This window comes from Apteryx mantelli, unplaced genomic scaffold, assembly GCF_036417845.1.
Source record: "Apteryx mantelli isolate bAptMan1 unplaced genomic scaffold, bAptMan1.hap1 HAP1_SCAFFOLD_34, whole genome shotgun sequence".
Classification (NCBI taxonomy): domain Eukaryota; kingdom Metazoa; phylum Chordata; class Aves; order Apterygiformes; family Apterygidae; genus Apteryx; species Apteryx mantelli.
Window position 1 is genome coordinate 2,106,787 of NW_027118693.1, and position 7,341 is coordinate 2,114,127.

The window sequence follows — 7,341 nt, forward strand, 5'->3', positions numbered from 1 at the left end:
TTGACTAGAAGGACCACAGTTAGAGCCTAAAATGTTCTGTTCTTCCTCTCTGCTTATGGTGAGTAATTTTAAAGTGTCATCACCTTAACCCTGGGCATCCCAAAGACATACACAGTAGCCTATGAAGCACACTCTGAGCCTATGAGGTGGAAGATAGGACAGCAGGCCAGAGGTTTTTCTCTACAAGGTAGATAAGGCTGCTATGCAATGGTGCTAGCTTGATCCAGAGAACAGCTGGACATTTCGGATAGGATTCAGCCCAATGTAGGTGCCTTGTACCATTTCTGTACCGCAGGGTGTTGCACCCAAAAGAGCATGGGACTCTGTGGAACCTGCACGCAATCTGCCAGCCTCATGCAGATACCTCGAAGAAGCCAGGGAATCTCAAACAGCATAAAGCATTTCTGTGTGCAATGCAACCTTACCTCAATAAAATATATTGCTGCTTCTCTCTTATGAGTGAAGTGCATCACTCCTCACTCATCCGCGACATCAGTGCTGTCCCTAATTAATAACAACCCTCAACTAAATGTTCCTACCTGGTTGCAGCATCATATGGAATGGTTATCTCCTCTCGGTATAACCCCGCTCAACATTGGTTGGGCAGTCTGAGCAAATTTTGAAGGGCAGGATTTACATTATCTACCTTTGGGTGTTTACCACATGGGCGTCAACCTGGGAGGGAGGCGCCTAAGCTCTGATGACAGTCCTGGATGGACTTAGGTGGGCTTTTGTTTTCTAAGCACAGGTGCCTATTGTTGTTGGAGATTCCCCAAATATTCCCCTGGTCTTCAGCTAGGTGTTCCAGAACAGCGTGGGTCTCCCAAGGCCCAGCATCATCTCTGTCAGCTCCATTTGATATCTCAGGTGTCCCAGGGCATCTCCAATGGCAACAGACATCTGTGGCCAAATGAATCATGGCCTTTAATGATAAGTGGGCACCTACATTTTAGGTTTATTACTTTTGAACCAAACCTCTGTTCAGAGCCTTGCTAGAGGCTTTTCCAGTGTCACAGAATCACAGAATCATAAAATAGTTGAGGCTGGGAAGGACCTCCGGAGATCATCTGGTCCAAACCCCCCCCCCCCACTCAAAGCAATGTCAGCTAGAGCAGGTTGCTCAGAACATTGTCCAGTTGGGTGTTGAATATCTCCAAAGATGGAGACTCCACAACCTCTCTGGGAATCCTGTTCCAATGTTCAGCCACCCACATAGTAAAGAAGTGCTTTCTTGTGTTCAAGTGGAATTTCCTGTGCTTCAGTCTGTGCTCATTGCCTCTTGTCACTGCTCCTGTCACTGGGCACCACTGGGAAGGGTCTGGCTCTGTCTTCTTTGCACCTTCTTTATTCTTTACAGATCCTTGGAAACATGGATACGATTGCCTCTGAGCCTTCTCTTCTCCAAGCTAAAGAGTCCCAGCTCTCTCAGCCTCTCCTTGTATGTCAGATGCTCCAGAACCTTAACCATCTTTGTGGCCATTCTCGGGACTTGCTCCAATATGCCCACGTCTCTCTTGTAGTGGGGAGCCCAGAACTGGACACAGCACTCCAGGTGTGGTCTCATCGGGGCTGAGTAGAGGGGAAGGGTCACCTCCCCAGACTTGCTGGCGATGCTCTTCCTAATGCTTTGATGTAGACGGAGCTCCAGGAGGAGGATGCAGCTCGGCAGGTCTTGGGCTGCAGGGAGTGCCTGGGGCCTCTTGCTGAGGCTTGGGCAGTGAGAGATGGTTTTCTAGCCTGCAGGAGATGTGTGCTCATTGAGGAGCTGTGCTGCCAAGCTAAGGAGTTGTGGGGGGAGGTCAGCAGACTGGGCAGCATCAGAGATGATGACTGTACCTGCTGGTACCCATTCTTTCTGTCTGAAAGGAAGATAGCACCCGCCCAAGGACACTCAAGCCAAGCCCATCACTGTCCTGAGTGAGCGCCGTGTGATCCATCACTCCCCTTGCCTGGGAGTCAGCGTGTGTCAAGAGCTCACTATGTTTCTGCTTGAGAGCCCATCTCATACTGCTGCTCAAAGTCCCCACTTTCAATCCCCATAGAAAGTTATTGTGGGGAGAAAAAGGAATCTTGGAATGATGAAACCACTTCCTGGGCATCCAACACATCAGTTCTTGGAGACTGAACAATCCTCTGCAAATGCTGCTCTTAAGTGTGTAACAGAGCCAGTACCACTGTGTTAAGACTTAGAGATCAACATTCAAATATCTGAAGTTAAGGTAGATGAATGCCACCCAGAGAATCTACACACTGGTTATAGTTATATGCTGGAGGAAATTCAGGGTATGCAGAATTTCATGATTGATTTCTGTCACTCTACACTTATGCCATACTCATCCCTTGGGGTATGGCACCTGACTCTTAGAGAAGCTTCCTGTATTATCAACACCCTCGTCTTTTCATCTCCCACTGCAGCAGGACGGTATTGGTTCAGTTATTAAAAAGAAAAAAAAATGCAGGCTTTCATCTATGAATTCAGACAAGGGAAAGCAAAGAAAGACTGAGGAGATCTTCAGAGGCCATGGTAAGCATCAATTGTGGGAGTAAAGCAAGGAGAAAGGATTGGGGATAGGAAAAGAAGAAAATATGAAGGCTCCCTTCATAAGATCTGTGTTAGCCACTGGGAAGCAAATGAGTAATTAAAGTGTGCGTGCGTGTGTGTGTGTGTGTGTGTGTATGTGTGTGTAGGAAATGATGCAAAGGGAAGAAGGGGGCAGTATGGTTTCTGCTTAAAGTACTGGGAAAATAAGACCCAGAAAATGTACCTTTCCTCTGCAGAAGGACCTACAACTTTTTAGAGGGGCTGAGACTATGAGATCGCCTTTCACAATTCCCCTCTGCAAGAAACCTCAGAGGAAAGGAGGGATGGGATTCATCTTCCCAAATGTAGACATGTCCAGTGGAAAGGCTTGATTCAGTTGCCCACTTATCACTGTCAATATGGAGAAGCCCTGCGGTATCTGGGATGTGCAGAGGAATTCCATGCCTCAACTTAGTTGGGCAATGGGAGGGAAAACAGCCACTTCAGAGTAAGGTTTCTCCCACTGCAGAGCAGATGCAAGACACATGAGGACTGACCTGGCAAAAGAGATGAGGTGGGACCGCAGGGTGGTGGGAGGCTGGCTGAGAAAAAAGGCTCAGAGGAAGATGAAGTCAGGCCCTGCCTCTGGTGACCAAATCGCAATCAGCTTCTGTTGATATACTTCTTATATGCTTGTGTCTCCACAGATGAGAGCTGTATCTCCTCAGAAGGCCAGCCCAGGTGCCAAAAGCTGCGTGAGGGACATGCTCTAGGCACGCACAGGAGGGAGGCTTGAGGGATAGGCTCATCTCAGCAGGGCAACAGGCCAATCCAGGAGCCTTCTCCGCTTGCTCTGATGGCCCAGGCTCCCTGGTCGGACCGTGGAAGGAGTGAGGTGCTGCATGGGGCTTGCGTTAGGCACCAACCTCAGGATGGGCTGACTCACAGCCAGGCTTTCACTGACGGCCTCAACCACAGGCAGCAGTGCTGTTGGCCACACGTGAGCACTGGAAGCCCTTTCACATGCCTGCACATTTCCCATTTCTGCTTCCGTTTTCCCCCTCTTGCCTCAGTCCCTAGCAGACCTCTTCACTAGGCCCCAGCTCTGTGACCCCTGCCCACATCGATGTTCGGCGTACCTGAGGCCATCCTGACCCATAGGAGGTGCATGCATGGGTGCAGTCAACTCTGTTGCACTGGCGATCTTCACTGAACAGAACAGTAACTAACAATACAGACCTCTGCTCTGGGAATATGTGCAGCTGAGCGACAGGGCTACCATCTCAGGAGCCCACAGACAGGAAAATACGTCAATGCTTGACCCTGGAAGGAGCTCACATTACGGCTGGAATTCCTTTATGCTCTTCACAGAAAAAGAAAGCTAAGACATTTCAAGAGCTCCTGCTTCCAGCATGATAATGGGGTTTATTTTAAAGAAAGAAGACAGCCAGGGATATTCTTTGCACTCTTCTACACCAGGCCTATATTCCCCTAAGACATTTATTCCCTTCTCCCCCTTCCCATTCCACAAACTTCTCCATGTGCTGCACTTTGAAAGCTACACCTGATACACAGAACATGCATTTCCAAGTCTGCCATGCTAGGTCAGTTCATTCCTGGTGGATCACAACTAGTATGAGCTCTGTGTGGAGGCCACAGTTTTCCTGAGTGCCTTTCCAAGAGTCCCCTTGACCTCCCTGTTCTGCAGGCTGTAGATGAGTGGACTGACCACGGGTGTGAGGATGGTGTAGAAAAACGGGACAGCATTTTATTGAGCTGTCTCAGCAGAGCTGTTCTGGGTATCATATAGACAATGGTGAGGGTCCCGTGGAAAACAGTGACCACGGTGAGGTGAGAGGAGCAGGCGGAGAAAGCCTTCTGCCTCCTCACGCTGGTGGAGATCCTCAGGATAGCAGCTCTGATGCAGACACAGGATGCCAGAGTGAATAGCAAAGGGAAGACTACATCCAGAAAGCTGATTACGAAAGTAACCAGCGTAGGCACTGTGGTGTCACTGCAGGAGAGCGCTAGCAAAGGGGTAAAACCACAGAAGAAGTGATCAATGGCATTGGGGCCACAGAACTGTAACTGAGAAAATAACCACGTCACTGCTGTAGACATTAGTAATCTGGCTAGCCAAGACCCAGACGCCAGCTGGAGACACACCTTCCAGTTCATGAGGCTTGCACAGAGCAAGGGTTGGCATATGGCCAAGTACCGATCACAGGGACATGGTGGCCAGCAGGTCACACTCAGCAGCGGCAAAACAGCCAAAGAAATAGAACTGTGTCATGTAGCCATGAGCAGAAATGGTTCTGTCCCCAGTCAGGAAACTGGCCAGCAGCCTGGGCAGAATGGTGGAGGTGCAGATTTCCACGCTGGAGAAATTCCCCAAGAAGAAGTACCTGGGGGTATGAAGACGCTTGCGTGCCACCACTAGCACAACAACGAGGATGTTCCCAAACGTGGTCACCAGGTGGATCATGTGAGAGAGGAGGAAGAGAGGCATCGGAAGCTTGGCGACATTACCCAGTCCCAGCAGGAGGAACTCCACTGGAGATGTCCAATTGCTCCATTCCTCTTTCTCCTTGTAGCACTGCAGGTCCTTCTTGTCAAACCCATTTGGCAGGAAGGGAACCGCAGAGAAAGAGCATGCGCTTCTGTGTTTGTGGTAAAAAGGTTGACAGAGACAACATGAGATTTGCACTCATCTGACCGAATTCACATTTGGTTTAGGGGCTTCATTCCTAGTGAAAGGACAGGAACAGGTTCTTCTGGAGGGCAAAACTGCTCATCCTAGGGGAACCTCCTCTGATGAGACAGATGAGCTGCTCCATTGAGGTGCCTCTTTCACTGTGTGGATTAAAAAGGAATGTACATTTGCTCGTATTTAGCCTACTATGCCTGAAGTTATTCCCGGTAATACGCAGCATAGCTGTTGGCCAAATCCTTCTGCTCTCGAGCAACAGGCAGATGTGCCAGAGAGAAAAAGCCCCGTCATGCAAAAATAGCCTTTAGGGGAACACATCATGCCAAAGGTTGTTTCTTCTCACAGAAGAAGGATGCACACTGAACGGAGTTAGTGGTCTCAACTCCCTGAAACACGTGCTTTCTGAGGAGACGATTCTGCACTGGACAGTCCATCTCTTTCTGTTGGCAAAGAGTGGTCAGGAGTTACTAGCTCAGTCTTGGAAGGGACTGTAAATGGACTGTTAGAGAAGATACTTACAAGCAGTTGTGTAACTTGGGAGAGAAGGGAGGGGAAAAAGTGAATGCCAGAGAAGGGGTACCTGAGCCATCCAAGCAACATGAGGAAGAGAACCGTTGTATGGGGAAGAAGGGAAAAGGAGAGGGAAGTTCATTTCCTGCACATCTTTTCCTCCTCGGTTTTAATTTCTGAGAGCATTTGAGCTGTCACCTGCAGCAGCAGCAGCACAGCACCTGGACCTCAGCATTTCCAGCTGAGCTCTCAGGGCTCCCTGTTCAGCACTGTGATGAAGGCGGATGAGTGACCCGAGGGTGAGTAGGGACTGAGGTAGTGTGGAAGCAGGGTCAAGCACATGCTTATGGTAACCCCCAACACATGCCTGAGTAGCTGCCCAGGGAAAGTCCATGGCTGCAAGACAGAGCTCTTTGCCCACTCCTCCTCTGCCCTTTCATAACACTGGGGTCAGATAAAATGATGTCCCTGGTGATTCCCTGCTGCAAACTTTAGACCTTGTACAGTGCGTTGGAGACGGCTGAAGCAGCCATCTAGACAGCCCAGGGAGCTCCTGGGATGGATGAGTCAGTGATTCACCCCGCCTATACGGGGATGAATTGTTGCCAAAGGTGCTTCCATAGGGAGGGTGTCCCAGATTCACTGCTGCCTGTGGATCACATCTTTGGTGGATGGCTGAGAGTCAGCTGTGAGAGAGCTGGGAGACTGAGACTGATCCCTAAAACAAAAGCAAGATGGAGAGAAAGAGAAAGATTCAGAGAGGCAGGAAATTAAGGCACATGTATAGGCACAGTGGTCCCATACACTCTGCCCAAACTCTTCTTTCTCTCAGCTGAAGTGTGTGAGTGCCCATCAGCTGATGCCCTGCAGCAACCACACAGCTCTAACTCTGCACCACAGCCATGCTCCCTGTATCTCTGTTCAGCAGTGTCAAGGACTCAGAGAGGGCTTCTAGAGGAAGGAGTGAGCTGGAGTAAGAAGACATCAAGGAAAGGCCTGGAGTGAGGCACATGTCTCCCTCCCTGGTTGTCACTGCGCAAAGGGCCACTGGCACATTAGCAACACCCAGATCTGCCTCAGCAAATACAGCTCCTGCCTGTAATCCTCAGCATGGTGTGGTGACCTTTCCTCCAATGGTAACTGAGAATGAAAGGCAAGGCCTGGGTCTCCCCCTCGGCCTTTTCCCCACTACATCCCCCTCTTTCCTAGTATGTCTGCAGACCCTGAGCCAAGGCTCATTCCTTGCTCTGCCCTTGCACTTGTCTTTCAACATCTCCTGCTGTGAGTCTTCAGCAGCACCTGAATGTCACCTGCTCTGCAGTGTCTCTGGTGTTTATGGCACAAGTGAGTCTCCTGAAGGTCCTTGCTGCAGCTCAGCTCTCTCTTTGTGCTGCAGAAAGTGAGCCCTGGGTAACTGAAGCCCTGTGGGGATGAAAGCTCTGAGCTGCCCTTGCCCACACCTCCATGGCCTTTCAGCATGCTCTTAGGAAGAGTGAGCACGAGCCAGGGGAATGAGCACTGGTCTCTTCAAACTCATGGGGCAGAACTAGAGTGAGACAGGTGCCACAGCTTCTCCTTGCACACTCCATGAGTGCTCAGT